Genomic DNA, 18,964 nt, shown 5'->3' with positions numbered 1-18,964 from the left:
CCCCATAAATTCTGCCAATTTTCCAAATCAATACTATAACCAAAATATTTGCTCCAGATTATCATGGTCTCCTTTACTTGCTATTCAAACATGTCTTGTTCTAATAAATAGTAGTACAACTTCTTTATGGTCTTTCCCTCCATACTTAGTAAAATTTTATCTAATTCTGATGATTCTACTTTTATACCCCATTCCTTTTTGTCCCGTTACAATCTTATCTTGACTTTTTCATTGAAACACACTCTGGACACTTTTGTTATTGGTCATTCTGGATGGGGATACAGGAGTGGTGTCCAATCTTGGCAACTTTAAGATTTGTGGACTTCAACTTCCAGAATTCCTCAACCAGCCATGAACTATGGGAATTGACGTTCACAAGTCTTAAAGTTAAAGTTGCCAAGGTTGGACACCCCTGAGCTACTGGGTTTCTTAATCCAGCAAATCTAGATGTTCATAGCTTCCTATTGATAGCTGGAGAGTGAAAAATTAAATACAGAGAGGCCAAGAGGATTAATGCCATATTGCAAGGGTGTCAAACCCAAGGCCCGGGGGTTGGATCCGACCCATGGGGTGCTTAGATCTGGGCTGTGGGGGCCATCCTGGAAACAGTGAAGGACTGGCCCGTGGTGCCTCTCCCAATGAAAACGGAGTTCAGGAGGGCTGTTTTTGATGGCAGAGGATTGCAGGAGGCCATCGTAGCTGAAAACGGAGCGCGGGAGCCCATTTTCTCTGGCAGAGCACTCGGGCGACCACAGGTGCCCCTGATATGATTAATGTTGAGCTGGCCATGTCCACTCTGGCTCCCTGAGGTCAGACACAACCCTCATGTGGCCCTCAATGAAATCGAGTTTGACACCCCTGCCGTATTGTGTTTTAAAAATCTTGTATTCCTTCTGAAAAGGCTAGCTTAATCACAGCACCATTGTTGAAGGAAGTTGGTTTTGGTTTGCTTTGGTTTTCTTTTCCAGTAAGAGCTGATTTGTGTACTTTTGTTTATTTTAAGTTTTCTGACGCAATCTGAAAAAGGGCAGTTGTGCAATGATGGTTCATTTCCTTCCCATCGTTCCAGAAAACCATTGGATTATATGTACTTTATTAACTTTGCTCATTAGGAGGACCAAATGGATCAGAAGTTTGAGCAGCTACCATAGTCTATGATCCAACAGAAATTTGCTGACTGAGCTCAGTTATGGACAATTTATGTTCCTCCAAATATCCCTGAATTTCAACTCCCAGCAATCCTATCATCAGTGCTGAGGGAGTTGTAGTTCACCATTGTCTGGAGGGCTATCACTGACCAACTCTTGCATATACAATTATATATCTTGCAGGTACATGCACGTGCACACCCCACTGACCCTTGCAGGGTTTATATTTCATTAAGAATCCACCAGATTGTTTTGCTCTCTTTATAAAGACTCTGTGGGCACAGCTTCTCATTATCAAAGATTCTTCATTCTTCATTGGTAGGAAGGTTACAAAATTGATGTGGGATGGTCATTGCAGCCAATTGGTATTCAGGAAGTTTGCTTTCTTGCTGCCCATCTTGGCAGTAAATTAAATACTGGAGAACACCTCAAGTTTTTTGAGGTGTGTGTGTGGGGGGGAAGTTAGGTATGCAAAATTGATTGATTGACTGGTTCTCCGTTCAGGTGTTTCTGCAGTAAGACTGGCCATTTACTCAACTCTGCACAACTGGATCTGTTTTGATTAAACTGATTCCCTTTTTAATGTTCCCACACATTAATATGAATTGAGCCCAGTGCAATGTGCTTTGTCTGAGAACTGGACTTTTGCTCCATTCTATTGATAGAACTGTTGGTAGAAAAAGTTATCCACACATTCATTACTCTGTATTTAGAAGCAAAGCTGTTTGTGGAGAACATCTTTGCAATCTTTGTAGAACATCTACATCCAATTAGATTGGATTAGTATTTTGTGGGTTCCCCTAAAAGAATGAAATGATGTTTGAATCACAATGCACAGAAGTTTGGCTCAAGTTGTATCTCATCGATAAAACACAAACGACTTTAGGTTGGTGACTATCTGATAGCTTGTGCTTCCTTGTAGGATTGTGACACAATCACAATGTGGTGGGGTTCAAAGGGCTCTGTTTGTCCCTGGAGACAAACACATCAGAAAGCAATGTAATTCTGAAGTTGGACTGTAAAACAAAAAAAGCAATTTTTCAGAAGCACTTGAGTCATTTGGTCATCTTGCAAAAAATAAGCAGAAGTCTTCCATGGAAATTTGTAATGATAAAACTTCTCTGTTTAAGCTCTGGCAGAGAAAAGCCAGCAGCAGTGGGTGGGGTGGAACATGAACAATCGCACTCACACACAGCTACGCACACTCGCACCATCGTTTGCTTGAAGCCCACAAACCACTGATCTGTATATTAAGCTTATTGGCACAAGCAGGACAATTTTCCTGCATGACCTATTGGCTAAAAACAACACAAAATAGAAGTCAAATCACTTAAAGAGCTGCTGTTTAGTGAGTTAGAATGAATGAAGTCTTTCGTGAATTTGTGCTTTGCACATTCATGGCTATTTCTGTTCTAGTCATACCCTGATTGCCCCAGGCAGTCCTTTTCAGGACACTTGACCTGTCAGTCATATTTCAGAAACTACTGATATGGTACTTGCTGATTTAGTTTAGATTCCAAAGAGGCTAGCTGCTGGATTACAGACTAATGACCCATCTGATGCTAAAGGCAAAGGCTCGAAGTGCAGGAGTGAATGGAGCCTCTATGTGGTCTGTAGGGGGAGAATTTATTATGTCATTAAATTTGATACAATAAATTTTCTTTCTTTCCGATGCACTGTACCGGGGCCAAAAGGAAAAAAAAAAACCTACCAAGGAACAAATTTTATCCTGAACACACCATTTGGAGTTGTTTTTAACATTTTTAAATAATTTAGATACATTATTCTTATAATGTAAAGACACACAAACCATGTGCAGGCAAATTTTAGAAATAACCATGGGAATGAAAAGACAGGGGAAAAGGCATGGCTGATTAAACCAGCTTCAATGTCTACAGGCTAGGCTCATCTGAGTATAGCTTTTTGGTTAAAAAATACAAAGGAAAGTATACTTTGATAGCAATAGCAATAGCACTTAGACTTATATACTGCTTCTTAGTGCTTTATAGCCCTCTCTAAATGATTTGCAGTGTCAGCATATTGCCCCCAACAATCTGGATCCTCATTTTACTGAACTCAGAAGATCAGCTTTGAGCAGGTCAGGATTGAAGGAATCGAACTCCTGGCAATGTGAGCAGAGTTAGCCTGCAGTATTGCATTCTAACCACTGCACCACCATGTCTCTTTGGCCTAGAGGAGATGGAAGTGAGGCTAATCCACATAGCAATAGCAATTAGCACTTAGAGTTATATATCACTTCATAGTGCTTTATAGCCCTCTCTAAGTGGTTTACAGTCAGCCTATTGCCCCCAACAATCCGGGTCCTCATTTTACCAACCTGGGAAGGATGGAAGGCTGAGTCAACCTTGAGTCAGTCAAGATCGAACTCCTGGCAGTAAACAGAGTCAGCCTGCAATACTGCATTCTAACCACTGTGCTACTATAGCTCAGTCATAATTCTTTAGGTGTAGTTTCAAGGGATTCTAGAAACTAAATACCCCAGTAGTGTAAAGATACTGTCAATAAGTTATAGACAGCATTCAAGAACTAATGTGAGATAAGAACCAGTTTTGTCAAATGAGGATCACAAAATGAAATGGAAATACATAAACGTAAAGGCTGCTACAATAATAATGAGTACATTCAACATTTGGTGTTTTATCTGCCTGCATATGTCTCAGGGTTGTTTTACAGCAACAGATAGAGTGTTTATAAATAATAACAAAATAGTCTTCAGAAAAATAATTGCACAATTTCTTGTAGCTGTGCTATATAGCTAATAATTATTGCTCATGGAATCAGATTTAGGTATTTCAAGGCCAGGCATGCCATTGAAACTGACATGATGTTGGATGTTTCTTAGTATACATCAAGAAGACCACATGGGTAGTGGACTCTGCATATTGATATCAAATTGTATATTATGTGCCAATCAGAAGCTGGGAAGGACAACTAGACAAAATAAAATGAGTGCAAACATTTTTGCAGCAGGTAAGTCAGAATCATCCAATGAAATCTATCTAATAAAAGAAATACTAATCAAAAGAAGAAGGCTTTTTTTGCCATTTCATAAAGGAAAGCAAGGATACAACAGCAACAGTAGTTGTAGCTGTGATAACCTAAAAACTCCTTTGCCTTCTTCTCATCAGTTGGGCGTCACCCAGAATAGGAAAATAGAGAAGGGCTTATCACCAGATGTTAGAACATGGCCATGTTAGAATAGAAACAGTTATTCTGTAATATCCTGGAGCTTTATTGATTATTAGAACTTTGAATTATACCCAGAAATGAACTAGAATCCTGTCTAGCTCTTAGAGGACAGATGTAAAATGATTTCCTAGGCAATTGCACATCAATATTTTCACTACTTTATTCTAAATTACTTGCAGTTTCTTAGGAAGGTCTACATAGAGTTCAACAATAATACAGGTATATACGGTAAGCATCACCTTGGCCAAGCCTAGCTCTGTCAATAATATATGCAGTTTTCATATCAACCTAATCTGAACATTTTTAGTCAAAAAGCTATCATCTGACCATCCAGATTCTATGCCTAGGCTAGAAGTACCCCCAACTATGTAGCTGATTGTTCAATGTTTGTATGTTTGTATGAAGAGGATAGCATTTCCATCTAAACAGATCTATTAGATTAGATTAGATCTTTCTCAACTGGTTCTTTTATTGTCTCTAAAGAACAGTTCAGAACGTTAACAGTGTTCTTGGTGATGGGTGAAAAGGTGACATAGAGCAGAATGACACCCAGCAACAACATACTGTTACACAATTCCTGGATAATTTCTTGCCATAGTTTTATAGTTATTAATTATCCTGGGACACCTAGGTCAAACTCTGTGGAACACCATAGATCTGTGACCGAGGAGTTGAATAAAAGTTCTCCAGCATCTGATCTTTAAGGAACCATTGTGAAATAATATTTTCTAAGTTCATCCCTACCAGATGGTCAAAAAGAATATCAAGGCCAATGATATGGTGAACTGCTGAGAATTTTTTAAAAAAAAGTAATTCTTGGCAGAATAACTTGCCCTGTGGAGCTGTCTCAGCCCCAAAGACAAATAACACTTCATCTAAATAATTAATTTTATTCATAAATCCATAGAACTCAGTGGTGGGATTCAAATAATTTAACAATCGGTTCTCTATCCTAATGATTTCTTCCAACAACCAGTTCACTAAACTGCTCAGAAAGTTAACAACCGGTTCTCCTGAAATGGTGCACACTGGCTGAATCCCACCACTGTATCTGTATCCTTCTATCTATCTATCTATCTATCTATCTATCTATCTATCTATCTATCTATCTATCTATCTATCTATCTATCTATCCATCCATCCATCCATCCATCCATCCATCCATCCTGTGGTGGGATTCAAGTAATTTAACAACCAGTTCGCTGCCCTAATGATTTCTTCCAACAACCAGTTCACCAAACTGCTCAGAAAGTTAACAACTGGTTCTCCTGAAGTGGTGCAAACTGGCTGAATCCCACCACTGATGGAACTTCAATGCTACCATATTTGTAAATACCACCCCCCTCAACAGCAAATGATTATGCAATGTGTTAGATGTGTTTAAAGCCAAAAGATTCAACAGGATTTGATGTGCTAGAAAGAATGATGGGGGTTGGATTGTGACCACCATATTTTTTTTTAAAAAAAAGATAGGAAATGAATTGCATTTGACCATTTTCATGGTATAGCCACAGTTAACAACATAATTCTACATATATACACTGTTTCACTGTAGACCTAAAACAAACTTAGTGTAAATTTGGACTCACTTCCAAACATTGTAAGGTTCATCTTGTTTCTCTTGAGTCAGTTTTCTAATTATTCTCCTAATGTAATTGCATGTATAGATAAAATGGAGGAATTGAGAACCAGTTATGTTGTCTTGAGCTTTTGGAGAAAGTAAGGGACATAAATGCATTAAATCCATCCACAAATCAAAATAGCAAAAATAAGCTTCCCCTTCTTCTTTGTCTACAGACCAGATACCAGGACCTTTTAATGTATATTTAGCAATATTTTACAATTAATTTAATGGATAATCCATTGAAAGAAAACAAGAAAAACACACATGAATCTGATGGAAATAAGTCTATGTTAGTTTGATTTCTGTAATCTGTTTCTAATTGCCACTGAAATATATAAAGGTTGTTTAGAGTACTGATGCCAAAGGCTTGTTCCCATTTGTTTCTTCTGAGGTGGAAGCCATTTTCTCTAAATCATAAAGATCACTGTTAAAAATAATTCTGATTTATAGCCATAAATGGCTCAAACATTCTTTTGAGGCTGGAAAAGACAAAGTTCACTTGGGCTTCTACATAAAACAATTTCTCTATTGTGCTTTGGACTATTAAGGGACATTCCAGACTGCCTGCCAATTACGCCCTATTAGAGTGGTAGCAATTTTGTAGCATTCATGTGATAATCACACTTCATCTCAAACAAGCCATCACTACAGTAGCCACAGCACACTTAAAAATAACTGCTTCCACAAATCTGAACAGAAACATCCCCAGTACTGATAACTTAAAGTTGCCCATTCGTGACTGATTTTGAAGTCTAATTCCAGATAAACTTCCTGAACTTAAAACCTGAACAAAATTTTCAGATTTAAGATCCTCTTTTTTTTTACACTCTTCCATAAGTCAGTCTCGAGATTTTGAATAAATTTATTTGATTTAAAGATTTATAAAGCACCAAAGTCAAAATTTGTGATTTGGGCAGCATGTATCAATAAAAAAAACCTAAAATCAAGAATAAATAAAAAAAGATCAATATAACAAATCACAATACATACCCAAAGCAGAGGATAAGCCGCCTTGAACTGTGAGATGGGCAGCAAATAAATTTGATTGATAAACAAACAAGCAAACAAACCCTCATTTACAAAATAGGCTTATCCAACATCCAATGTGTGATGAAACAGCCAGGTCTTCATTTGAAAGACTAACAAGATCCAACTATTTTTCAAAGAGCTTAGCCATGAATCTGTGTTTCCTAAGGCAGGGGTCTCCACCTTGGCAACTTTAAAACTTGTGGACTTCAGCTCCCAGAATTCCTCAGCCAGCTGAAGTCCACAAGTCTTAAAGTTGCCAAGGTTGGAGACCCCTGTCCTAATGCCCTTAACTCAAATCAGCTTTTCTTATAGACATTCAAAATCCGTGTTTGTCAGTACAAGCAAGGCGGAACACGACCATGGCAATATCAGGTTTTATTCCTGACCACCATATTTTTTTATTGGATCTTGAATTATATCAAGCCAATGAAAAAGCTTCAGTGATGAATAGGATTTTCCCTTCCTCTCTTTGTTACTCATGCTCTCTCAAATACATTACGAAGAATCAGCAATCCTTGGTAAATGTATGGCTTAGCAAAATCTATTCATAAAGAATCTAAACATTCTCTGTTATTAAGTGAGAATTCCACAGGGTGAGAACATCTTTGTAGAAGGTGGAACTACACAGTTGGCCCATCCCAAACATCAAAGGAATCACTTACTTCCATAGAGTGCTGGGGAGATTCCCGAAACTCTGTTGAACAGTTTTGCTGACATCAACTGGAATGTTAGGGCAATGGGAACCAGGGTATTATTTGCATCTGAATGACTTTCCCTGTCTGCCAATCAAAGCAGTTGCTTTGGTTACTGAAGATCTCCAGGAAATGAAGAGACAGAAGAGATGCCTAGAGAGACGTTGGTGGAAGACAAAGGGTGAATCATAGGTAACATAGGTAAACACTCAGATTGACATTTATAGCACAGCAATATGAATGGTGAATCATCAATAAGCGACCAGGTTATTGGAAGGACCATCTTTTTCTAGTTACATCTATCTGACCCACCAGAGTGCAGAGGCAGGGTATATTAAGTGTTCCCTCTCTTAAGGAAGTCCATCCAGTGAGACCAAAAAGAAGAGCCTTCTCTGTGGTGGCTCCCTCTGTGTGGAACACCATACCCACAGAGGTGAGATTGGCTCCCACCTTGATATCTTTCAAAAGTACATTGAAGACATGGTTTTGCAAGTGAGGACGGGAACCCCAGGGTGATACAGAGCCCTGGAACAACCAGGCCCACATGCGTAGAGTTCAAACTAGCTACTTTATTTCTCTATGCCTATTTCACAGGAATGTCTCCAAACTGTCAGCTTTTGCCTGAGAAAGACTACGTAAAGCTCAAATGCATTCTTGGGGTGGGGGGTCCTCTTTAGTGGGATGATTGTTCTCCAACATAGTTAGTGGGTGAAGATTAAGTAACCCAACTTGGTGGTATTCTGGTTTCTAGCTTATTTAATCTTTGTTCGTTTTAATATTTTAATGTTTTATACTCTTGCTTTTAGAATGTTGTAAGCTGCTCAGAGTCACTTAACAGTGAGATGAGCTGCATATAAATTTAATAAATAAACAATAATTTTCCAGTGGTTTCAGCCCATCTACTAAGATCCAGAAGAGTTGCTTCTTTGTGGACCCCTGCAATAATGATAGGAACTGTTATCATCAGAGCTGAGGGAATTGTTCCTTTTTATTTGCAGCCCCTCATCTTTGAAAACTGTATTTCCCGAGGTTAGATTAGCTCCCATCCTGTTAAGTTGTAGGAAATCTGTTACAACCTGACCTTTAAAAGAATCCTGCGAGTGGATCTGCTATAAATAGTCAGCTCTCATCATGGTATTTTGTTTGATATTTGATTGTTCATCAGACCCTGAAGTTCTTTTAATTAAATATTGTTAGGTTGTTTATTTTGATATATTTTTTAACCCTTCTCACTGTAGGAGAGGAATATACACCACTCAGAGTCTTCTGGACAAGCATATTAGCCTTTCGAATAAGTAAATAAAGTAAATTGTTATTGCAGGTTGTGCTTCCAAAAATCAAACCCAGGTTTTTTTTTAAACGAAAGGAATTCAATTTGTACAACTTCATCTGCCAGAGATCAAGCATGAAACTGGAGAGATGTAACTACAAATCTGTGTAGCATTTATGTTTTAATGCTAATGCCCCTTGGGGCAATAAAATAGCACTAGGAAGATGAAGTTCATTGAAAAATCCATATTAGAAATTGTGAATGCTCCAATGCAGCAAGTTTTAAAGAAGAGATCGGACAGCCACTTGTCTGAAATGGTATAGGGTTTCCTGCCTGAGCAGGGGGTTGGACTAGAAAGCCTCCAAAATCCCTTCCAATTCTGTTACTCTGTTAATATCTTCTCTTATTGCCATAGCTGGATGAATATTTCATAATTCATTTTTAAACCTTATTATATATACATTCCAGGTAGTTTTAGGACAAAAGGTGGGCAAGGGAAGAATGAACGGTGCTATTTCAAATGTTTCCATGTTTTCACGTATCTTTTTTAACCAAATCTCATTAAAATGGCGCTTCACATTTAAAATATAATAGGTGATGGTAATTGGTATAACTGAGGTGATCAAGGACAACTGGGATGTGAAGAGCGATGCTGCAAAGGCTTCGTTTCCCCAAATTCAGAAATTGCTTTCAGTCAAGGTTTTCTCCCCTCTTTCTGAGTTACAGAGATCATTCAAACTGTCAGAAACTTTTCCCGTAATGAACGTGAAAAGGGCAGCGTCTCCTATTTGTCGCCATTTCAGAGTTCTAAGCAAAGCCAGATTCTGATACAGACATTGAAGCTATTTGTTGAAGTGTCTCTTAGGGCCCTGCCTATCTGAGGATTCTTAACAGATTTAAACAGACAGACTGAAGAAAAGGTTCCATGAGAAATGCCAGCCTCTGCAACATTTGCATCCTTCAGAAGTTAGTAAAATATAACTGAGAAGATTGTCCTCTCAGCACGTGTCGTGCTGTGAGAGTATTTGTGCAGCTCTGTTCATATCTAATCAACCTTTCCATGTAAAACTGTCACCCCTTTATTGAAAACAGAATCTGTACGGCAAACTATGAAAAGTAGGGAGAACAAATATTTAACTTTAGAAGATGGAGTAGAACACTGAAGTATGGTGAAGTTTTTTTTTCTTAAAAAAAAAAAAGTTTAATGAGGTGAAAAAGTAATGCAAACCCAGTCTTTCCAAACTGCAATTCAGGAAGGTAGAGAAACAGATCAGAGACAGGTTTCACTTCTACTTAATTTTGTGCTGAAATCTGTTTTTCAGTTTCCTGAAAGTTTTCTTCCTCTACAAGAATGGCTTCTATTTTGCTATGTCATTCATTGTCATTTTAGATCTCTAATTCACACTGTTGCAGCATCTCGTTGGGCTACCTGTATTAAGGAGAAATTCCAGTGGTCTGGAATTAAGAGAAATTCACCACTCTGCAGTTATTCTAGATATTTATGCTTCCTGACAATTATCCAGTGGAATAAAGTGTCTTCCTGAATCAAATCCAGGAAACCAAGGAGGCTACAGAACACTGGAGAGATTTGTATAGTGAATGTTCTCAAACACTTCTGGGTCACTTTGTAAGCCAGGAAGATGCAAGAGTGGTGGGCCTCAAGGTAATAATTTGATGGTGGCTTTGCTTTTCTCTTGGCCACATCTGGGAAATCTCTGATTGCCTAACATAGGAGGAGTGAGCTAAGGGTGGCAGTGTAGAAATGCTGGTCTGAAAACTGGGGAGGGAAATCTAGATTTGCCTTGCTGATGAGGCTTCTCCCTTTTCTGGCTCTTGCAAAACCCTCAATTGTCATCTTATGCAGCCTCCTTTAGTTGAAGGGACTCAGCATTCTATTCTCTGTAGCAGTGTTACTCAACCTTTGCAAGTTTTAAAGGGGTAGACTTCAATTCCCAAAATTCCCCAGCCAGCATAGCTGGCAAGGGAATTCTAGGAGTTGAAGACAACCCCTCTTAAACTTGCCAAGGTTGAGAAACACTGCTTTACAGTAAAGGAAAGATAGAATGTACCCTTTTAAGCTCCTGGAAGTGGCCCACATATTACATGATACAGTAGAATCTCTGGTCATGAATGCTTCTGACCATGACCAAATCGGGTTCCAACCAAAAAATTCACATTTTTTTTTCGTGACTGATTTCCCCTTCCACGCCATTTTTTTTGTAAGCGCCAAATTTCCGAAATTAGGTTCGGGTCATAACCAAATCGGATTGCAACCAAAGTTATGGAACAAATTATGGTCATGACCAGAGGTTCTGCTGCTGTGATAGTGAACATGAAGTGGCGCATGAAGCCATGTCACTTGACACATGTGGCGTAGCCTGTTCCTCTTCCGGGTTTCTGGCATGCATGTGCATGCGATGATCAGCTGGTCTTTGTGCATGCGGCAATGCCGGAAACCATAAGAACTGGTCTTCTATTTTCTGGCATGAGAATGCACGCCGGCCAGCTGATCAACGGCAGTAACTGAAGATTTGCTGGCTGGTGTGCATGTGCACACTGGAACCTGGAAGTATCTTATCTGGCACGCACATACACCCTGGGCAGCTCCTCTTCCTGGTCATGGCTCTGATGAGCACGTATGTGTGTGTGAAGTGCGCGTGCAGAGTACTCCCTTTTTGGAACTTGGTGCTCCACGCACGCATGCTCCCTTCAGCGTTTGGTGCTGAAAAGTGGAACATGACTGTTCTACTGTATACATTTGCTAAGAGCTGAATAATGACTGAAGGGAGGGGATAGTCTAACTGATGCTTAATGTATTTTATTGTTGGCAAATTGAAAGCTCTGAATCAGCCCTTCACAGTAGACCAGACTAGGAAAAGTCTGAAGAAAATCCAAAAAGTCAGAAGAGCAACAAGGATGATTAGGGCACTGGAGGCTAAACTGTACAATGAACGGTTGTGAGGACTGGGAATGTCTAGTCTAATGAAGAGGAGGACTACGGATGAATGATAGCTTCCATTATTTGAGGGGCTGTCACAGATAAGAGTGGGTCAACCTAATTCTCCAAAGCAGCTGAGGGAGAACCAGAAATAAAAAAAAATATAGAAGATTATCGAAGGGAGATCTGACCTAGAATTAAGGAGAAATGTCCTGATAGTGAGAACAATTAATCAGTGGAACAGCTTGCCTTTAGAAGTTATGAATGCTCTATCACTGGAGGTTTTAAAGAAGAGATTGGGTAGCCATTTGTCTGCAATGGTGTGGAATCTCCTCCTTGATCAGTGAGTTGGATTAAAAGTCCCACCATAGTCCTTCCCAACTCTGTTATTCTGTATTTTAAACAAGATTCTGAATGCTAATGCTACTTTTATTACAAAGTTCCAGTAACAGAATCTTGCAAATATGAATGTTCCTGTCCCCCATTTTTATGTTTAAAAGAACTAGTGAGGATCCTGTCTGAGATGTTTTCTCAAATTACATTTCTGCCCTGGACTCAAATTTTGTTTATCTGACCATTGCCTTGGTTGTGATTCTAATTGCTGTTCCTTGAGGTTTTTCCTTCTCATTATGCTCTGCGAATTGCTTATTGTTTTCCAGTTATGCTACAAAAATCAATAAGGAAATGTATAATCCGTTTTAGTTGAGGAACAACTGAAAGTAATGTATTATATGTGTGGGTTATTTCTCAATATTGGGAAATTTATGTAGATTTGTAGTTTATTGAGAGCCAATTGCTAAAACAGAAGACTAGAAACCGGAAGATTGTGAGTTCCAGTTCTGTGTTTGGCACAAAGTCAGCTGGATGATCTTGGGCCAGTCACTCCCTCCCAGCCCTAGAAAGGAGGCAAGGGTAAGCCACTTCTCCCCGCCCCCCACCCCCAAAATCCTTCAGGATTTGGCCAGGCAGTTACCAAGAGTGAAGATTGGCTTAAAGATACACAAAATGAAATAAAATTGGCTTACAGCACATTGGCTTACTCTTATTTTTACTTGTAGATAGAATAGAATAGAATAGAATAGAATAGAATAGAATAGAATAGAATAGAATAGAATAGAATAGAATAGAATTTTATTGGCCAAGTGTGACTGGACACACAAGGAATTTGTCATGGTGCATATGCTCTCAGTGTACATAAAAGAAAAGATACGTTCATCAAGGTACAACATTTACAACACAATTGATGGTCAATATATCAATATAAATCATAAGGATTGCCAGCAACAAGTTATAGTCATACAGTCATAAGTGGAAAGAGATTGGTGATGGGAACTATGAAACGATTAATAGTAGTGCAGATTCAGTAAATAGTCTGACAGTGTTGATGGAATTATTTGTTTAGCAGAGTGATGGCCTTTGGGAAAAAACTGTTCTTGTGTCTAGTTGTTCTGGTGTGCAGTGCTCTATAGCGTCGTTTTGAGGGTAGGAGTTGAAACAGTTTATGTCCAGGATGCGAGGGATCTGCAAATATTTTCACGGCCCTCTTCTTGATTTGTGCAGTATACAGGTCCTCAATGGAAGGCAGTTAGCAATTATTTTTTCTGCAGTTCTAATTATCCTCTGAAGTCTGTGTTTTTCTTGTTGGGTTGCAGAACCGAACCAGACAGTTATAGAGGTGCAAATGACAGACTCAATAATTCCTCTGTAGAACTGGATCAGCAGCTCCTTGGGCAGTTTGAGCTTACTGAGTTGGCGCAGAAAGAACATTCTTTGTTGTCCTTTTTTAATGATGTTTTTGATGTTAGCTGTCCATTTGAGATCTTGCGATATGATAGAACCCAGAAATTTGAAGGTTTCTACTGTTGATACTGTGTTGTCAAGTATTGTGAGAGGTGGAAGTATGGAAGGGTTTTCCTAAAGTCTACCACCATTTCTACGGTTTTGAGTGTGTTCAGTTCCAGATTGTTTTGGTTGCACCACAAGGCTAGTCGTTCGACCTCTCGTCTATATGCGGATTCGTCATTGTCTCAAATGAGACCAATCACTGTTGTGTCATCTGCGAACTTCAGTAGCTTAACAGATGGATCATTGGAGATGCAGTCATTGGTATACAGAGAGAAGAGAAGTGGGGAGAGCACACAGCCTTGGGGGGGCCCTGTGCTAATTGTACAGGTATTTGATGTGATCTTGCTTAGCTTCACCTGCTGCTTCCTGTTTGTTAGGAAGCTTGTGATCCACTTACAAGTCTGTTCCGGTACCTGTAGCTGGTTTAGCTTAGTTAGAAGAATGTCTGGAATGATGGTATTGAATGCTGAACTAAAGTCTACAAAAAGGACCCTTGCATAGGTCTTTGGAGACTCAAGATGTTGTAGGATGTAGTGCAGAGCCATATTAACAGCATCATCTGTTGATCTATTTGCTCGGTATGCAAATTGCAAGGGGTCTAACAGTGGATCCGTGATGGTTTTCAGGTAGGAAAGCACTAGCCTTTCAAAGGTTTTCAAGACTACATATGTTAAAGCAACTGGTCTGTAGTCATTCAGTTCCTTGATGGTGGGCTTCTTCGGCACTGGGATGATGGTAGAGTGTTTGAAGCAAGAAGGAACATAACACATCTCTAGTGATTTATTGAAAATATGGGTGAAGATGGGGGCCAATTGGTCAGCACAGACTTTTAAGCAAGAAGGAGTTATCTTGTCTGGGCCTGGAGCTTTTCCTGGCTTTTGTCTGTGAAATAGGTCCTGCACTTCCTTTTCTGTGATCACTAGGGGTTGTGAACCCAATGAAATGGGGTCAGTTGTAGGAGGCTTGGCTGTTGTTGGTGTGTCTGAGATGGGGGTTGTGGAGATAGGTAGCTGTAGTTTCCTTTCAAACCTGCAGTAAAACTCATTCAGGTCATCTGCCAGTTGTTGATTACCTTCAGCCTGGGAAGGAGGTTTGCCATAGCCGGTGATATTTTTGAGAGTTTTCCACATGTTTGCTGGTTCATTTGCTGAAAACTGATTCTTTAGCTTTTCAGAGTAGCTTCTTTTTGCTGCTCTGATCTCCCTTGTTAGTGCATTTCTGGCCTGATTGTACAGCATTTTATCACCTTTTCTGTAGGCTTCCTCTTTGGAATGTCATAGCTGCTTAAGTTTAGGTGTAAACCAAGGTTTGTTGTAGAAGAATGGATATTGAAAGTTGCCAATTTGGCTGAGATGGCGAAGATATCAGCCTTTTTGAAAGACAATACGCAAGAAAGATACTTAAAGGAATGGAAAAAATGGATTGACTATATTCAAAGTAGATTTCAGACTAAGAGTTATCAGACTGTTTTTGAATGATTATGATGTATTATTTTTGATTGTTTTCGGGGGAAGTTAGGAATTGATGATTGTAGGGGTATAATTAAGTTGGGACGAATTTTTTTTAGTATATGTTTGTTTTATTTTTAACTATACCTTGTGCTCGGTCCGGGAAGTCGGGGGGGGGAGGGGAGTTGTGAAGGGAGGGGGGAGGGGAGGTGTGGGGAAAGGGGGAAAAAATTTTTCTGTAAAACTTTTTGATTTAAAAAAAAAACAAATAAAAAAAAACATGCCTGTAGCTTTAATTTTGATTCCTCCGTCCAGATCTTTACTGATATGTAATGATATGTAATGATTGTACTGTCATATCCAGTTGCCTCCTGAAAAAGCACCTTTGGGACAATCATGACCTAGGTGACTGAGAAGCGCTACAAACTTTCATATATCATGGCAAGTACAACAGTTGTTGTGACCGAGGCCCAAGTAGTGATTACCAAACACAATTCAGTCCTGAACAAACTTATTTTATTAAAACAGCTGAGAATTAATTCATTTTCAGTTTAGTCCAAAACAAATTCTTTATAAACAGTCCTTTGGCTTTATCACCAACCTTTGTTCTCTTTGGCAACCTACCAAAGGCTTTTTTTTGCAAAACCCCCACAATGTTCAAGAGACGCTGACAAGAAGCAATGGAATCAACATTGCTTTTCCACAAATAACCCAAGGGCTCATTGCTACTCTTTTAAGCCTTATGGGAGTGGCCAATCATCTTCTGGCCTTACTCTTGAGTTGTCCTTTTTGCTTCAGCTGCTCTTGCCTTCTGGCAGCTCTTCGCATGCATGCAACTAGGAACAGACTCCTCCTGTTCCTTTGCCTCTCTGCTGTCTGCCTCTGGAGGCTCTGGAGTCCGTGCATCACTCCCAGATGGCTCTGGCCCAGAGGTGGGATTCAAATAATTTAACAACCGGTTCTCTGCCCAAATGATTTCTTCCAACCATCAGTTTACCCAACTGCTCAGAAAGTTAACAACCAGTTCTCCTGAAATGGTGCGAACTGGCTGAATCCCACCTCTGCTCTGGCCCCATCTCTGCCTCTGATGCAGAGCCCTCATTGGGCCTTCCCCTGACTCCAGGACTGGCCCATTGTCAGCCTCCTCACTGTCCGACTCCACTGCCAGGTCCGCAGGCTGCTAGTGGACCACAACAACAGTGAGGTCCCAGACCAAATCCAGCAGCACACACACACAATAGCTATGGGCTCCTCATCGAGAGGAGAGGTACTAGTTTTCCTTCTCTTATGCTGATATGCATATATCTGGATGTGGAGGGGGTGCCTTGAAAAGCAGTAGAAGCATTCCTCCAGTCTCATTCCTGGGCCACTAGTTTAGTGTTCTATTAATATCTTCTGTGACATTGCCTGAGCTCCCACTGATTTCACAAGCCCTGAGAGTCAATGTAAAAACACTGTATTTAATTGTCAGGTGAGTTATCTTTTCCAGCTTCACTGCACATTGCTGACTTTATTACCTGTCAAGTCCTTTGTGACGAGAAGCAAACTAAACAGGCACTGAAGGAAATATGCCTCAGCAAGAAATGTGCTCTTCATAGTAGTTGGTTTAAGTTTCAAAGGTGGGAGTTTCTGTTACCTATTCTAAAATGCCTCACTTCACCATAGGTATTTCAGGTAGATTAATGGCTCACTATATAGTACAAAGTTACTGATGCAGGGATGTTACCTTGGGTGCCATAGGTACAAGGTACAAACATTAAATCTTCAAGCTCCCCCCCCCCTTTGTCTTTACATAATAGCTGAGAACATTGGTAAAATTTAAACTAGCCGAGCAAATCTAACAATATTGCTGGTACCATGAAACCCCATGGCTGCTAGTAGATTTCAAGCTTATGGGAACTAATTTTCTTTTTACTTGAATCTTGAAATCCACCAAGGAGATCCACATGCAAATACAGGTATTGCCTCAACAACTATGGCAAGAAAGGTCATAAAATGGGACAAAACTCACTTAAAAACTGTCTTGCTTAGCGACAGAAATTTTGGGCTCAGTTCTGGTTGTAAATCAAGGACTACCTGTAATCTGCCTTGGCAAACACTACTACTACTACCACTACTACTACTACTACTACTACCACTACTACTACTACTATTATTACTACTCTACTAATAATAATTTTGGAATATTGGAAAGGGGTTTAAACTTTTTCCACACACAAAAGCCTTCACTCGATTATCTTAAGCTTAAATATAATTGTGAGTAGGAAGAGAAAACCAGTTTGGTACTGCTAAGGTTAAGTAATTGTGAATTGGAAATGCTGGCTAATCTGTTGTAAATCTCCAGTAGGTCTTGTCCAAGTCTACCTTCTGCTAAAAAAGGAATACTGCTTCTGAGAATGTTCAGTCCATTGATTACTATCTTGTCTGTGATACTTTTTTTGATTACGTTCAAGTTTGGAAACTGCCTGCCTATTTGCCAAATAAATAAATAAATATGGACCACAGATGTGTGACCTGATTATGGCTTCACAACAGGTATTTCAGGTAGATTACCAGTTTTTAGCAAAAGCATTGCAAAACGTGGTCATGTGGCCATAAATGTAGGATGGTTGCTGAGCATTCGGCATGCAGTCACGTGACCTTGGCAGGTGTGGTGGCCATCATAACTTTAGAACCAGGTGATACGTACCCCTGGGGAGGTCCTTATGACTTCAAATGGTCCCTGATGACCATTCATACGTTGATGACTATTTGTAACGCATCCAACAACCACAAAGAGCTTTTTTCAGCATACCCTGGAAAGTTATCCTTTTTTCCACTGTCTTCATCTTGTCCATGACATGTAAATCATCCTACTTGTGTGGCTACTAAAAACAGTGTTTTGTAATATATTCCAGCACCATCCAAAGGCAGCCTTCAGTAAGAGTGGCCTACAAGATGCAGTGTGGAAAATCCAGATGTTCATTGCATGACAGCTATGAATAGGCAGACTTTTTGCAGCCCCCTCATGGTTGGTTGGGTTTTTGCATTATCAGGTTTACTAGCCTTCCGCTTTCCATCTATTAGCCTTCCAGCTCAGTGTGCACAAAACCTTTGGAGGGACGTCATGTGAATGCAGTGGCTTAAACGATGAAAAGTAGAGGTTTGCAAGAGGAATGGCACATTTCATAAGCAGATAGTCCTCGGCTTACAACCATTCATTTAGCAACTGTTCAAAGTTACAATGGCACTGAAAAAAAAAATAACATAAGACCAATCCTCATATTTAGCACCACTCCAGCAGCAACCCCCTAGTCACATGATCAGAATTCAGGCACTTGGAAAGCAGCATCTATTCACGATACATGCAGCATTTTGGGGTCATGTGATTGCTATTTGTGACCTTTCCCAGCTGGCTTTCGACAAGCCAGCTTTTGGAAGCTAGATTTCACTTAATGACCTTTTCATTCACTTAACAACTGCAATGATTTGCTTAACAACTGTGGCAAAAGAAACAAAAAAAAAAGATTATGAAATCTAGTGTGGCTCCCTGAACAACCGCCTTGCTTAGCAAAGGAAATTCTGGTTCCCAGCCATGGTTGTAAGCTGAGGATTCCCTGTACTGACATAGCTTTTTGGGGACTTGAGGGTGGTCAGCTTGCTGTTCAACTCAACAGTGGAGAAAGAGAATGAAAAAAATGCTACTCCAAATGGATAAAGATATTTTTAAAAAATAACACAGCCCCTGAAGGAAGATGGCCACCTTTTCAGAGATAAAACA

At 39.7% G+C, this 18,964-nt stretch overlaps 1 long non-coding RNA gene across 1 annotated transcript in view; it reads left to right on the top strand.

Moving 5' to 3' along the window:
• LOC131203323 (uncharacterized) overlaps positions 1 to 18,964 on the top strand; it is a 138,396-nt gene that overhangs the window by 38,122 nt on the left and 81,310 nt on the right. The window lies entirely within an intron of this gene.

Source organism: Ahaetulla prasina, chromosome 1 (assembly GCF_028640845.1).
Source record: "Ahaetulla prasina isolate Xishuangbanna chromosome 1, ASM2864084v1, whole genome shotgun sequence".
Lineage (NCBI taxonomy): Eukaryota > Metazoa > Chordata > Lepidosauria > Squamata > Colubridae > Ahaetulla > Ahaetulla prasina.
Note: the sequence above shows the minus strand (reverse complement) of the source record. Positions and strands in the feature narration are given on the sequence as shown.